We start from the raw sequence: 16,526 nt of genomic DNA, 5'->3' as shown, positions 1-16,526 counted from the left end.
TTCAAAGGATTCAAAAGGATACATTCCCATCTTACAACATTCTTCTGAGCTATCTGATGGGTCAACAGAATACAATTAATGGAATTCCTGTGCTGACCCACCCGCATGCAGCAAATACTGCACACACGTTCTACTGCACAGGTATAAACTACACACATGCATCTCATCCATGTCCCACATGGATGGAGAAAATAACCATGTTGCAGGGGACTACTGAACCAGTTTAAAACACAGGAGATGTCAGTAGGTGGCATTCCCTGGCAGGGGACAGTAAAAAGAAAATCTGTCCTAGAATCTGTTGCTGCCATCACTGTCAGTCTTCTACAGCCTGCCTGCTGATGACCACTGACTCTCAGAAACAGAGACTGCATGTGGTGTATCCTCCCAGACCTCAGAGCCCATCTCTGAATCTCACTCCATGTCACAGGAAACCCTCAGCACTCATATTTATCATGCGTGTTGAGGCACAAACAAAGACTGAAACTAGCTTTGGGGAAACTGAGGATGGGGTACATGATCTCCTGAGCAATGCAGTGGGTCTTTTCCATCATAATATCAGTGTTACGAACTAGAAAGAAAAGATTTGAAAACATAGAAGACAGAATTATCCAATTACTGAATGCTGCAAATACCACAACCTTCCATAAACCGTGGAAACAGCTTCAGGCCTGTGCGCCATCAAGTAGCAACACAGGCTTTAGCTGATGGTCTTTAAACAACGTAACAAAGCATAACACAATACAAAAGGTATAGTTCAGTTATAAAGAACGAATCAAAGTCATATATCAGAGGTCAGATCAACGTGGTACCTACAAGTTATGGGAGAATTAGCCCAACTCCCCCAAGCAGATGGTTCTTTGATAATGTGTTTTACAAAGGAAGTCATACATCCAATACAATTCCAAGCTGTAAACCACATTATGCTTTACAATAAAAAGAAGACAATTATTACAATGAAAAGAAGACAAATAATAAAATGAAATCATAAAGGTTAATTAAAGGTTAAATAAGTACAGAAGGCAAATTAAATGGTTAACGTCAGTCAATAGATGTTTACATCAAGAAACAGCATGAAGCTCAGAATAAAGTTCAGGGAATAAAAAATCAGAATCAGGTATAGTTTATCTAAAAAAACAAATCAAAGCCATAAATAAGAAGTCAGTCCAACATGGTGCTGCCTCCTACAAGTCAAGGGACAAAGAGCCCAACATTCCTAAAAAGGGGTCTCTTTTATAATGTGTTTTACAGTGCAATTTATTCATGCAACACAATTATGCAAGAGTCACATGGTTTGAACCAATAACATTAAAGAACGAGCAATTAATTGATGTGTTTATATTCTCAACATTATTCCACAGATTCACATTATGCAGATCCCGTCCTTAGTGCTTTTCAGACACCACAATAGTTAGTGCAAATGTTGTTGCTTAATTTGCAACACGTTCTTATGAGGATCATACTATGGTCGCAATAAGTAAGACCTTGTTAAAATTCAACATCAGGGGAACAGCGAGCTATGAGACTCTAAAGAAAAGTGAAAATATGAGTGTGTACTAAAAGATGGCTGCAAGCCGCATTAGCCATTTTGGAATCGAGGCCTTCATTGACTAATAATAAAACAAATGCACTTAACTCAACAAGCATGTTACTTATTATTGTTTTAGTAACATTAATAAAAAACGTTGTCAATCACAACAATACAAACAATTAGACAGCAGTACCTCCAGCACCCCTCTCAGGGATATGGCAGAGAAGATTAGCAGGACTGTGAGAGCCCATTGTAGCCTTTCATCTAGTAGATGTTGGGTCTAGACCACTAAACCTCTGGGGAAATCTTGATATAGTAATCCCTTACTTCAATCCTTCCAGATCTTTTGATGTTTTCGGGGACATCCGCTGGCTTGAAAGATAGACAGCTCCAATAGGTTGCATGTGTCTAAGCCTGCTTTCCACTTAACAATACTTGGATGTTTGATTTTCTTCAGTTTTGTGCAGTGTCTCTTTATACAGGAACCAGACCCAGATCTTCTAAAATGTTTAGGTGGGCTATTTATGGGGATATGCTGATTATGTACTTCTCAAGAACCCTCTCTATAGCTTGCAAGAAACCCAGAATGTTTCTGCAGTAACAGACTGTAAGAAGATACATATTTGACTGAATGAGGCGAAACCGTGCTGATATAGTGATTTCCCAGGGCCCAAAAGAGTAAACTCTCGGTCTGTATTTTCAAGAGGCGCTAGCTCTTATTTCCAGGCTTGTCTACTGAATTTAAATGTATCTGCTGTGTGAATAATTTGATTTGTATACCAGGAAGATCATTTTCCGGTCTATGTTTTGCTACCAATGAGTAGAAATCCAGGAGTGTTTCTATATCTTCAAGGAGTGTAGAGAGGGCATTCTTGAGCTGTAGATATCTGTACAATTGGAGACATCCAAATTACTCTTTGAGTTCAGTAAACAACTCCATGCTATTCTGAGAGCTAACTGCACCAAGTGTAGATACACCCAATTTACATTACCGTCCCCCCCGAGATGTTGGAAGAGTGGACTCCAGGGGGGTACAAGTACTGACCTGCAGTGGGTTCTCTTTGGTTCGATTTGCATACCATATCAGCTATGTCAGGACATCTCTCTTCCCCCCTGAGCACGACTATGGTCAACGGAGGAATGGTGGCTAAAGGGTGCTTAAAAAGTGCAATGGTAATTTATTCCATTCCCTTATTCCCACACTTTTGTTTTATAACGTCGGTGTTTGCGTTTGGCTTACAGCACACATGCACTGTCTGCAAAAGCTATTGTTCCAAAAAAAAGCTTAAAAATTGGTTTAAAGCCTGCACATTGCTTACCAATGCTTACCATTTGTTGGTGTCAGCTTCACTCTTGGTGCCTTGCTGCTTACTGGTCATGCCTCCTGCTTCCTGCCAGCTTCTCACCTCCTCCTACAGTCTTCTCCGGGCTCCTGTCCATGCGTGGAGCATGTACCCAGTCCAGCTTCCTGTTTGTGGTCAGTGTTCTCCCACTGGCTGCACTATTTAAAAAAAAAATATTAGCCAGGGATTCTAAAAGAGTGTGTGGCACTGTACGGTCTCCTCTCCCCCAGTCTTCAGTGTATTCTATTGTATTCTTTGAGCCTTGCAAAGCGCATAGCTACCCAAAGGCCTCCCAGCGCTGGAACAGTCACTATTATAGCCAGATCCCTACCAGAAGAGAAAGTAGTTACAGTAGAACCAGGTTTATAAGGCCTTGCGAAAAGAGAATTTGTTGTTTAACTGCTATAGTTCAACTGGGAGAGTGTTCCATAGTTTGGGGGCCTGATGAGACAACGAACAGTCTCCCCAACTAGATGTACTGATCTTAGGAATCTGTAACAAGTGGGCTGAAGATGGTGGGCTGAAGATGATCTAAGTGACCTTCAAGGGATGTAAGGGGTAAGTAGCAATCCTAACAGAAGAGGGCCTCTCTTATGGAGTGATCTGTGCAAAATGCATAAGGCATTAAATTACACTCGCCGCTCCACTGGAAGCCAATGAAGGTCTTTCGGGGCCTTTTTTCAGATTGGTTCCTTGGGAGATTCATAAGGAGCTGTGCAGCAGCATTCTGAGTGACCTGCAGCCTTTTGGTCACAAATTGGGGCGACCCGAGGTATAGGGCATTGCCATAATCAAGGTATGAAATAATAAGAGGCTGGAAGATTAGTCTTCTACCTAAAAAAGGAAGAAGGTTTAAAACCTGTCTTAGCAGGCTCAGAACACCAAAGCAATTACCAGCAAGTTTTTTAGCTTGGTGCTCCATTGTAAGGCTGGGATTCAGCCCCATTCCAAGACTCTTTATCACACATTTAGGGCTGGGGAGCCGATCTAGACAGTTCGGCACACAGTTTAGGACTTTCTTACTGAAATTGTTGCCCAATATCATAACCTCAGTCTTGTTTTCATTGAGCTTCAGTTCACAGTTAGCCATCTATCTGACTACTTCCTGAAGGCAAGAGACTAGACTGCGGTCACTAGAGTTGGGTTCAGGGGAGATTGAAATCACCAGCAGGGTGTCATTAGCATAAAAAAACAACGACTGCCCATAAGAATGCACAATTTCAGCTAGGGGCTACATATAAAGATTAAAAAGGGTGGGACTCAAGGATGACCCCTGAAGTACCCCGCAGCTCGAAGGGAGACTGTCGGAGTAACAGGAATGATCTAACACCTTGAATATTCTGTTCACCAAAAATGACGAAAGCCATTTTAGTGCACCACCATAGATATCCACTTTAGATATCCTATGGATAAGTATGGCATGATCTACAGTGTCGAAGGCCACACTAAGATCTACAACAATAATGGCTGCTGAACCTTCTTGATCCAACAATAGTCTTAGTTCCTCGACCACTGCCAGCAAAGATGTTTCTGTGCTATGCTGTGGTCTGAATCACATTTGGTGGATTAGAAGATTTCGGTGAACTCAAGGAAGGTAGACCATGTTTATTAACATGTTTTTGCCAGGAGCTTCAAGGCTCCTGGTAACAGGGAGATCAGCCTATAGTTACTCACACACAGAGGATTCAAACCAGTCTACCCACACCCACCATTTGTTTCTCGAGTCGTTTATCTCTGCTGTCTGTTTTTGCCCCACCTCTGCCATACATTTTTACCCCTGCCATCTGTTATCATCCCCACCCTTTGCCTTCCATTTCTTCCCCTGTCCATTTGCACACCTACCCCTGTACTTTTTGCCCCCAAAGTGCTACTTAACCACCCTCACCCCAGAACAGTTTTTACACTCAGTGGCGTAACACAGGCTCCCGCAAACTCCACTGTAAGGGTGGGGCCCTGATCTGCAAGGGGCCTCCTCAGGATAGTACTGGTCTGAGAGATCCATATTAAATCTGGAGCAGGGGGCCCTCCATGTACCTTGCAGGGTGGCCTCCTCAAGTTTCGTTATGCACGTGTTTGCAGACACTGTACAGCAGCATGAGCTGCTGTGCAACATGTTTTAAAAGAAAAAAACTCTGATGCAGTCAACGATGGCAGTGTCACAACGCTTTTTTTTACTTCAAGACATGTTGCACAGCAGCTTGTACTGCTGTGCAACAAGGCTAAAAAACATTGACAAAAAAGATATTTTTCGCAGAGGAGAAACCTATTGGTTTTGCCAATGCTTGTTTCTTAAAGTTGCCCCATCATATGAAGGTCCTGTTTGTGACTTAGGGTTTCCACAGAAGTGATGGGACCTCTGGGCATAGGCACAGGTTCAAGGCTTTACTCATACTGTGCTCTTACCGCCACTGAACCACAATATGCACCTTATCATAGGGACAGTTTATAAAATTGATAATTCCTCAAATCTTTGGGAAAATACTAAAGTGGCTGTCTACATAATGTGGAATAGACAGACAGTAGGTGACCAAAGAACTTCATCAATGTTGTGGAGCTGAATCATGGTTCTGTGGAACAGGAGAAGCTCAGTGGTCTCCACCTGCCATAGGAATTTACTCCTCTGATCTGTCACATTATGTGCATGCGTCTCCTCCTTCCACTCACCATATCCTGCTACATCTTACACTCATGTGTTCAGTGCACCAAGAGACTTATACATTGGATTAGGATTAAACAGAGGGTAACCTGCCAACTCTTATTTTCCCAACCTTCTTCCCCAACCACCCCACTTGGCAACACAAACCCCAGCTATTGCTGAACTAGTGTTCTTGCAGCTACTTCTTCGTGCCAATAATACACAAAGCACCTCTTAAGTACAGAGCATAACTAATCGCAATATCCGCAGTCCAAAGCCCTGCTAAAAAGCAGAAAAAGAAGTTGTGCTTGTACCAGAGCACAGAGGCAGCGTAATAGAAAGACCAGCGCGTGACCCACTATCATGAAAAGTAGCAAAAGAAAGACACTTACCAGAATCCATAACCCAGGAGTATTTGAAAAGGACATCCACTAACAGCTGGAAGTAAACTGCTATACTTAGCACTGCGAATCGTGGAACAAAGGAAAAGAGATAATTTAGCCTTCCCAGGGGGAGGAGCCAAGATGGCGATGGGAACGGACGTGTAGTCCCTCGGCTCCTCGATCCTTTGTTCCTCGCGGCGATATCCTGACCTTTATCCTGCCACTGTATGATAGCGAGAGGACGGCGAGCGAGCGCTGCATTGACTGGTGCTCCCCTGATGTCCCTGCCTGCCTGAGATCCCGATATATTACCGAGTGCATTGCGGCGCTCGTCCCTACCCCCGTAACCGAGACCCAGGCTGGGATGCAGATATGGCGGCTGCCGGAGCTACGAGGGGTTGCGGATGCAGAGCGAACCTGGCGTCCTGACTGGCGCAGCTGTTTGCTAATATATGCGCCTGCCCTCATCTTGTGAACTGTGTGCCTGCCGACCAGGGGTCCTCACGGGTGCCGCTGCTACCGGGATCTACAGGTGGGGTGCGCGGCGCCACCCCCATGATGGCGGACATCCGAATACCGTAGCTTCCCCACAAGCCGGCTACCGCTCCTACTTGATCGGCGTGAGGCGCTATCACGGATCGCCCACTGCTTACAGATCTGCCCAGGGACAGCGACCTGAGTCCCTGTTGTTTTGTGGTATTTGCGCCCACGCGCCCCTGTGATTCCCCTCGTGGGGCTGCCAAGATGGCCGGTCCGGCTACGCTGATTACCATCGTTGCCTTGGATGAGCACTGGACTGTGCTGCGGGACCCTGGGCACTGTACTAACTTTGGAGCCGCGCCTGTGCTCGTGGAGAAGATGGAACCCCCGGCTGCTCTAACTTATGGTCCGGTTCTCGATGCACTCGACAACTTGCGGGCAGACATGCGTGAAGGCTTTCTATCGCTGTGCAAGAGACTTGATGCTGTCACGCCCGGGGTGGATTCTACACCATTGGCTTCCCTTTCTCACCGTGATGCTTTGCCTGTCCTGACTCTTGACCGAGCGACATTGTTGTCGCATGAGTGCTCTGCACTTCGGCTCTCCGACAGTGCTGGCAGCCGCGTTCTGATGCCTGCTTTCTTCTCCAGCGCTACACTGTCTCTATCTCCATCGGAGCTCATAATCTCTGCCTTGACTTTGCTGCCTTTGGGAGTGGCGCCACGGGCGCAGCATCTGGTTAGCCTGATTACCCACGCTCAGTTGGCCCTGCTTCTGACTTTTATCATTTTGCAGCATCTGTTGGCACTACTTCGTGGTGTTCATGGATTTGGTCGAGAATGGACCTGTCCATTTTGTCTTGGGACAACAGCTCCCTGCCGAAAGCGGCCATCTTGTTCCTTTGTTCTGCTGGTGGGGGTTGCCCCACAGGGGCTCCGGCCGGGGGGACGTTTACGGACTGGCCAGGGTTAGCGGATGTCACTTGGTGGATTATACATTCCTGGCTGGCGAGGTCTCGGGTTGAAGCGCTCATATACAGTATACTAGAGTGACTTACTTGCTTTGTATGATGCTCGCAGCTCACTGCTTTTGCTGATACACATGTGGGGGTGTGACGAATTGGGTTTGATCGGCGGGTGGGGACTCGGAATGGGACACCTTTTCAGTGCGTGCTGTTGTGATACATGCGATCTCTCCCTATTTTATTCAGTACTGTATGTTATCTGTTCTTGTTACTGTGTATGGGGTAGAAGATGTTGTATGACTGGGGTGTCCGGGAGACTTAGTATTCGGTGGGCTCCTCCCCTCTTTTCTTCTTTATTGGGCGTTACCCTTATGTGGGCTTTCTTGGGGCGACAGGCACGTTAGTGGGGGGGGAGGGCCGTAGCCTCTTCAACGTGCAGGGTGGGGGGTTGGGGCTTGATTTTTCTTTCCCTTTTTTGTTTCTATGGCCTTTTCTTCTTATTCTTTCTCTTTTTTCTTCTTTTTCTTTCTTATCTATCTTGGGTCAGATGGGGGGTCGGGTTTGGTTCTTTCCGGGACGATTTTTGCGCTTTGCGTCTATGTCTTATCACATGGTTTATTGATTCTATGACCAAGGTATTGATTTTAACGCATAGTCACTGAATGATCACATATTTTGCTTTTCCTTCCCTTTTCTACTATTGTTTGAGGGCGCATGTCCTGTCACGAATTTTCCCATGTAATAAGTGCCTTTCTATTCGTTGTCGTATCCTTTTATTGCTGCTATAGAATGATCCCTCTAATATCCTATTATACCGTAGACAAGCTAGATTGCAACTCCTGTAGTGATATATTGATTGGGCGGGCGCTAATTGGGGCGACATGTACTTCTGCGCTTGTGTATCCTTATTGTAATGATTTACGCCAGTAATTTGATAACGACGCTCATCTGTGGATATCCCTTTATGTGGCTCGCCCACTCAGCTACCCGGTCTGACTTTAGGACGATTCGTCAAAATTATAAAATGAAACCCTCTTTATCCTTTTCCTGTGGTTCCTTGCCAGTCCATCGTAGTGTTGCTATCTTTGTCATTCATTGCAGCGCAAGGTACCTTGGAAGGTTGTATATTGTCATAGCGGCCGGCCCGCAGTGGTTGTAGGCAGAAAAAAAAAAAAAAAAAAATTAAGCCTTCCCACCCACATCCTCGAGACATAAAAATAGGACTAATGTTAGAAATACAGGTTGGGTGGAGTATGTGGCAGCTCTCAGAAGTCCTGCGACTTAGAAGGAGAACCTCGTCTGCATAAAGGAAGCCTCAAAGTTTAAATTGTTTATTTGGGCCACACATCTTGCAATATGCACTGACCATGAACCTTTGGTTTGAATTTCGAAAACGGATTAACTTAAAGGCTTGCTGCTCAGTTGGCCAAGTTGAGTACAAAGTTGCAGGACTGTATTTTCCGTGCAGACTATGTAGCATGAGGGAAAGCTTTAGTCCTGGTTGTCTGTCCAGGGTTTTACTAGCAGACACTTGAACAGATATTCGGGATGCAGCAAATTGTAGGAGCGTCTTCTGGCCACGATCTGACATACTTAATAAATGCACTGAGACGGGATTTCTCAAAGTCTGTCTGTCTGTCAGCTTGAATATTTTTTTAAGGTGGCCATGGAATTATCTACGCAAAAAAATGGTTCTGTTGGGTAGACAAATTAGTTTGAAGCTGCTATTAATGCAATCAAGAATAGGCGCTCTCTAATGCACATTAATTGAGAAATAAATGCTCAAATAAAAGGTCATGAGATCAAGAGATTATATTATGCTATTTATACCAGAATTACTTAATTCAATGATAACATACAATACATGATGGGACCGTCAGAATTAATGTCAAGGTGCAATTAAATGACATTAGTGAGTAGTGCTCAATGAGTGAAAAAATGTACAGTGAGAAGAAATTTCCTATACACAAATATATACAAGTGTTTCATTGGCCAGATGCTGATTTGCAGCCAAGGATTCCTAATGTTCCTATTGGGTTCCTGGTGGGTCTGGACCTATGACAAGTGTTGACGTTTCGACCCTCATGCGCCCCAGTAGGTGGTCGAGGCAGGTCTTTCTCAAGACAGGGAGTGATGACAGTCTGAAATTATATATAATGGAGACTGTGTTTCAGAGAGGCTATAGGGGCACACAAGTTACACCCAAAGGAAAATAGGGTGAAGTTCTAGTACTCACTTATGCTTCAGACCGGAAGTCTCAGCCTGAATCAGCGCGGCGCAGTGGCCAACGTATCTGTGGAGGAGGAGTGGGGAATTTAGTTTAGCGCATGGCTTTAACAGATGGAAAGCAGTCTGTTTGACGGGGGAAAGGAAACTTAGCAAGCATTAGAGGATGCGCGGAGTCATGTGAGGTGCGGGGCTATCCTAATCCTGGCTTAGTGCTCTATGGGCGTGCAGGGAGAGCAGGGGGCACATGCGTTTAAAACCATATTTAGGCTAAACAATCAACAGGATAAACGAGCTCCGAGCGGTAATACTCGTATAAGTAAATAGCATGTTGTCTTTCTTGATGCGGAGGCGCGGCATGTTCTAGCAAAGGGGTAGCTTCTATAGAGAGTCCAAGCAGGACTCGCGCATATTAACTAGCCGGTCAGGCATGCGACTGGCCCTGTGCAGTATAATTTCTATGGAGGTGAGCTGGCAGCAACGAGGCGTCCCGGTTCTACGAGTAATCGGGAGGACGAGTGATGGGGGCTGGTGGACTGGTATAACCTGAAGTGAGCATAGGGGCAGGAGTCGCTTACCCGAAGAGGCAATTCAAATCAATCGGCAGAGACTGAGGTGCTGCATACCTTCTGACAGCTGCATCAATTGAATGCTGCCGGCTACAGCTTACAGGGCGGTTATAAGCAGATTGCAGGGACGCGTGCACGCTGAACACGCCTGTTGCCAAGCAACGACTTGATGTCAATTACTGTCTCCCGCAGCGCGCGTGAGAGCGTGTGGTAACTTGGGGGCCGATTACGATAGTGGGCGGACAAATTCCGCCCGCGCATCCTGCATCTTTAGCATTGTGGCGGGTGGTGCTCTCAGCACCGCCCGCCACAATGTTAAAAATGCACTAATGCATTTGCATTAACAAAGCGGCAGGCACCGCAGGGTGCCTGCCGCTTTGTTAATGCAAAGGCAGGGGGGTACCACAAGTACCCCCCGTGTGCACCCCCCACCTCTCCTTCACTCTGGGGGCCCCCAAAGTGAAGACCGCATGCCTTTCCGTGGCGGCAACGCCGCCACGAAAAGGCATCTGTTTTGGCACATCATAATATGGCTGGCCGTGTCTAATAGACACCGCCAGCCATATAAACCTATTCCGCCCTGGCCGCAAGGCGACCGGGACGAAAAAACCGGCAGACGGTCTTTCTGTCCGCCGCGGTCCCCCCGCCATTGTAATATGGCGGGGGGAAATAGGTGGCGGTCGGTCACGGATGGCGGATGGATCGCCACCGCCTGCATGGCTGTGGCGATCCGTCTGCCATCCTAATCGGCACCTTAATGTGGTGCGGTGATCTGATGCTTATATTTAGTCATTTAAAGGGCGACATTTAACAGCGAACGAGTTTTGGACATATAGCAGGTTTACAGTTACTACATTTGACAATAAGAACAGAATGTAGAAACCTTTACGTCATGAGCGGTTAGTACAAAGTAAATATTTAAAGATCAGATGGACATGTAGCAGGCATCAAATCGCTACACATGACAAGTACATAAAAGCTTTACATCACGAATGATTGGTGCAAGATTGACACCATCATATGCTATCAAAAACCCTTTAAAAAACACAATGATAATGCATTATCCTGCCAGTCACAGCATGTTTGGGGGGTAAACTGTGTACAAATATAGCGGTGTACCAAGACATTAAATGCTAGTACGGCAATCAATTGAAAATCCAAAAAATGTGAAACGATAAAGAGTCAAAAATGGAGATAATGCACAATTGGTAAGGGTTAGCTTCACGGTGTAACAAAGCTAACAAGTGGTTGGGCATCCAAGGGCAATTAAGGTAGGGTAGGGTCAGCAATTAACAGTTACTAAGGTGGGGTCAGCATATGGTAATATTACGATAGCAGCATGCATATAACAAACCCATTTGTTTGGATATCCCCTCATGCTCGTTCAGGCCGGCGGCCACCGAGTTAAGAGAATGTATCCATTTGCATTCTTTCCGGTTTAAGGCAGATGCCATGGAGCCACCTCTGAGGTTGGCATTGATTTTTTCTACCACCCTCCAACGGATGTTCTCTGGTGTGTGATTGAGGCTAATGAAGTGCTCCACTAGTGGTGCGCCCTGGACTGTACACCTGATCTTACTCATGTGTTGCAAGATTCTCATTTTCACCTTTTGGGTGGTCTGTACGACATATGGTATGTTGCAGGGACACAAAATAATGTAGATGACATTGGTAGTACCTCTTTGCTAGAACATGGCGCGCCTCCGCCTCAAGCAAGACAACATACTATTTACTTATACGAGTATTACCGCTCGGAGCTCGTTTAACTGTTAGCTGTTAACTGTTTAGCCTACATATGGTTTTAAACGCATGTGCCCCCTGCTCTCCCTGCATGCCCATGGAGCCCTAAGCCAGGATTGGGATAGCCCCGCACCTCACATGACTCTGCGCATCCTCTAATGCTTGCTAAGTTTCCTTTCTCCCCTGCCCCCTGTCAAACAGACTGCTTTCCATCTGTTAAAACCATGCGCTGTACTAAATTCCCCACTTCTCCTCCACAGATACGTTGGCCACTGAGCCGCGCTGATTCAGGGTGAGACTCCCTGTCTGAAGCACAAGTGAGTACTAGAACCTCACCCTATTTTCCTTTGGGTGTATCTTTTGTGCCCCTATAGCCTCTCTGATACACAGTCTCTATTATATATAATTAGGTCTCGGCTATAACGCGCTGAAAAGCGCGTTCTCGCCAGAGAACTATTGTCGGCGTCTCAGCAGTCTGAGACGCCGAAGTGAGACAAGACCTGGCCGCGCGCAGCGTTTCCCCATAGGATAACATTGTGCGCGCGGCCAGGTCTTGTCTCCACAGCATTCCAGGGCTGACCGGATTGCGTCGCGCGCCTCTCTGGAATGCAGGGGGAGTATGCAGAGGGCTTTGTTATTTCAGGTTTACGGAATGTAAAACGGTCTTCCATGGTCCCTGCAAGGTCGGAGTACCATCCTGCCCTCAGTGTGTGCGGAGAAGAAAGTACTACGAGTTGAAGCATTCTGCTGCCTTATAACACTGCAGGGATATGTTTACAAAAGGACACCTTCAAGGAGACGCACATCTGCCAGCCTATGGGAACTCTCTAGAGATGGAAATGGTGGAACGTCACACACAAAGTGTTTGCACCGGATTGGACAGGCAGATCGACCTCATTTGCATAGCCCCTGTATGCTTGTGTAGATCCAGCTTGAGGCGCTGTCGCTGAGGCAGCAGTCAGCGGTGAAGCCTTCCCCGCCCCGAAACGGCCGGGTGTAGTGGACGGATGCAGGGCGCCACCTCCACCCACATTAGCTGCCCTTACACTGTACCCAAGACATGTTTTCAGCAGGGGGTATTTACTGCTCTTATCCCTTACTACCGCTATGGGTGCCACAGTCCAGATGAAACGTTTGAGGACGATGGGTGTGTCCCCCGTAGAGGGATCGGTTTTCCCCGTGTAGGATTGAGGTCACACTTCCAGCTGCTGGTTTCCATTCAGAGCTCTGACGTGCTCGGTTACTATGGCCAGTCCCAGCTGTGCTTCTTGGTATGTCATCCTCACGCTGCTTTACCTCGTAGACCAGGCCGTGCTGGAAGGTTCAATATACCAAACGCACCACAGGAGAGTTTAGTAAGATTTTGCACTTTTTAAAAGCGAGCCCCTTTGTTGGGCACTTTGGCGGGCACTGAACGGAAGGTGCGGGGTTGGCCCCAGATCTTATACCCTCTATTTAGAAATGTAATATGGACCAGCATGTACTCCACTGGTTGGAAATGTCAGGCATGATCCCGAAATGGGTGTTTGCATGATTCTAACCAGGGCATGAGTTTAAAACAGCCTCCTTCTCTGCTCTGCCATGTAGGAAGGAGATTCTAGGCTCCGTGGAAACAGTAGGAAGGAAATAATGCAGACATGCGGGGACGTACCTAAAAGCGTTGGCCTTTTTTGGGGGCGAAACTTGGTTTTCGTTTGAAGGAATGAATGTGTACATAACTTTCCATTTAACTTTCTCAGGACACACAAGAAGATCTTCCATTTTCAGCATATGCCTTGGCACATTCAGAACAGTTTTATTTTCTTACATGTAAATATTAGACCCGTTTTTACAATTTTTACCCATAGGAGGTTCTTGTACAGAACTGAATTTATTGCTAATTACTTAAATGTCGATCACCTCCATCGCTGACGAGTGATGGTTATATTTTTTAATATCTTTTGTTAAACGAATCACAGAGCAGCTGTTGATGTATGCACCAACATAACTTGTTAAGAAAGGCAAGGGGTAGGAGGCAAGCGTTGCGCGATCTTTAAAATTAACAGTACAATTAACATGTTTTATTTAAATAAAAAACCTGCATCTTCGAGAACGTTTACTGGGTTTGGTTACACTGGTTTGCAGGATTGGTTACTTTCACATTAGAGCATTAGCGACACAAAGCACTTTCAGAATGGGCAGAATGGTCATCAATTTTATTCTCGGTCACGGGGCTTGGAGCCGGTATGTGGAGACCCAGGGCAGGCCTCTCGTGCACTCCTGTGTACCTGTGCTGCTCAGGCAAGAACAGAGCATTCCTCTTCTCTTTTGTTTTTCCAGGAAAGAAGTTAGTCATCTGAGTTACTTCTACGCAGCAGCAGGAATCATGAGGGTGCGGGGAGGGAGGGATGGTTTCAACAGGCCCGGTTTCCCTACCACCTGGAATGTGGCACTTGCTCGGGTGATCGTCCCTTTGTAGTCTTTCTACTTAAATTATTGCTCTGTGGCAATAGCCAGGTGTGCATAACCGCGCCATACAAGGAACTTGTGAAAATCTCTTGCTCAAAGTAGTGTAAATCCCCCAGGGGCGGCGGGCACTGTCTGTAGTGTGCACTGGGTAGGCGGCGGTTACAGTGCCGCGAGTAGAACCTATACAATCGTTTTGAAGGCACGTGTTTTGCTTCATGCCGGTTACGGCCCGTAACTGCATATCTATATAAATACCAATATTAATGCATGCATACATAATCATACGTATGCATGGTATGTACATAAACGTTTAAAAAAACAATATTAAAAGCAAAGCTAAAAGCGACCTCATTACAAACAGAATTGCTTAAGCTTAACTAAAGCCTAGACCGTTGCATTGCAAATGCTTGTTTCAGACTGTCATCACTCCCTGTCTTGAGAAACACCTGCCTTGACCACCTCCTGGGGCGCATGAGGGTCGAAACGTCGACGCTTGTCATAGGTCCAGAACCACCAGGATCCCAATAGGAACATTAGGAATCCTTGGCTGCAAATCAGCATCTGGCCAATGAAACACTTGTATATATTTGTATATAGGAAATTTCTTCTCACTGTACATTTTTTCACTCATTGAGCACGACACACTAATGTCATTTAATTGCACCTTGACACTAATTCTGACGGTCCCATCATGTATTGTATGTTATCATTGAATGAAGTAATTCTGGTTTAAATTGCATAATATAATCTCTTGATCTCACAACCTTTTATTTGAGCATTTATTTCTCAATTCATGTGTATTAGAGAGCACCAATTCTTGATTGCATTAATAGAAGCTTTAAAGTAATTTGTCTACCCAACAGAAACATTTTTTTGCTTAACCATTAATTACCCAGGGTCTGAGGGACACAGGGTTACCCCTTTTCTTTAAATACAAGGAATTATCTCATCAGAAGGCTTCATCATGAGAAGTGATAGGTGTGTGCCACCCCGACAAGTGAGGTAAAGATATCTCGATGTGACAGTAAATGTGGCTGGAAATTCATTACTCGTGGCTTTTCGTGGAAAGACTTGAGGATACGGTAAGGAATTATTTTGCCTGTAGCATCAAAGAAAAATAGTTTTGATGTAGCAAAGGACGTTGTCTCCAATTGAAACTGCCTAGCGGATTGGATTGCTGGTGGCCTATTGTCCCGGCTCCTCTGTGAATTCACTTATTAGAACATTGGAATGTTGGGACCTCCATTGAAAACAATAGAGTGCTCCGGGCATCTTATGACCAGTAGAAGTCCAGAGCTCTAACATGCTAATGTTTGTTCACAGTTATTGCTGTGAACAAAAGTCCTAAGGGAACCCGAGTGGATTTTAATCCCCTTTGGCTCTGCGAGGCCTTTGTTTTACAAACTAGAACATTTTGCCCTCTAGGGGTGGAATGTTCTAATAGCCGAAGACCCTCCGTAGCAGGCTCTACCAGCCATTAAAAGTCCGCTCCCTTGTTAAAGGTCCTCGCTTTTGACTCGGGCCTTTAATGGCCGGTAGAGCCCGCTACAGCGGGCTGTAAGGCTATATTAAAACATTGGAGAGTTGGGAGCTCCATTAAAAACAAAGTGTGGCAGAGGGCCAATTATGGCTGGTATGGGCCTTCTTCCCCAACCTTCGATGAGTATCTTTCTATTCGGAACAGTCGACTTTCAGTTAGTGTAATGTTCTATTAGCGCGGTGTACCTTGTCCCTTAGCCTATATTTGTTGTTAACGGCCCTTTCCCACATTATACAGCCTCAATTGCAATTTAGGCCTATAACCTAGATAGAGGGTTTTTACAACCAGTATAGCCATATGCAATGGGCTATAATGTAATAAAGTACACTGCACCTCGCCTGCCACCTTGAAGTGCACTTTGTAAACTCATAACTATCACATACTATATAATAAGGCAGTCCACTGGCAGCTAACAACAGAGGGCTCACATAAGCACCCAAATAATAAAGCACAGGAGTCCAGGCCACTGACTAGTCTAGTTACAGCACAATAACCCTGTGCCATTTAAGTAGAAAGGCAAGAAATTAATTTACAGTAGTTAGGCATGTACATATTAGGGTCTGTCCCAATATGTAACCCCTGTCGTTATTGAACTGTCCAATAAGCGCAAACCACAGGAGCAATCAGAGCAGAGCGGGGAACATCCTTTACGACGCGGATGTTACCCCGC

This window comes from Lissotriton vulgaris, chromosome 3_2 (genome assembly GCF_964263255.1).
Source record: "Lissotriton vulgaris chromosome 3_2, aLisVul1.2, whole genome shotgun sequence".
In the NCBI taxonomy this organism is placed as follows: domain Eukaryota; kingdom Metazoa; phylum Chordata; class Amphibia; order Caudata; family Salamandridae; genus Lissotriton; species Lissotriton vulgaris.
The sequence above is the reverse complement of the archived record's forward strand: the minus strand, read 5'-3'. Positions refer to the sequence as shown.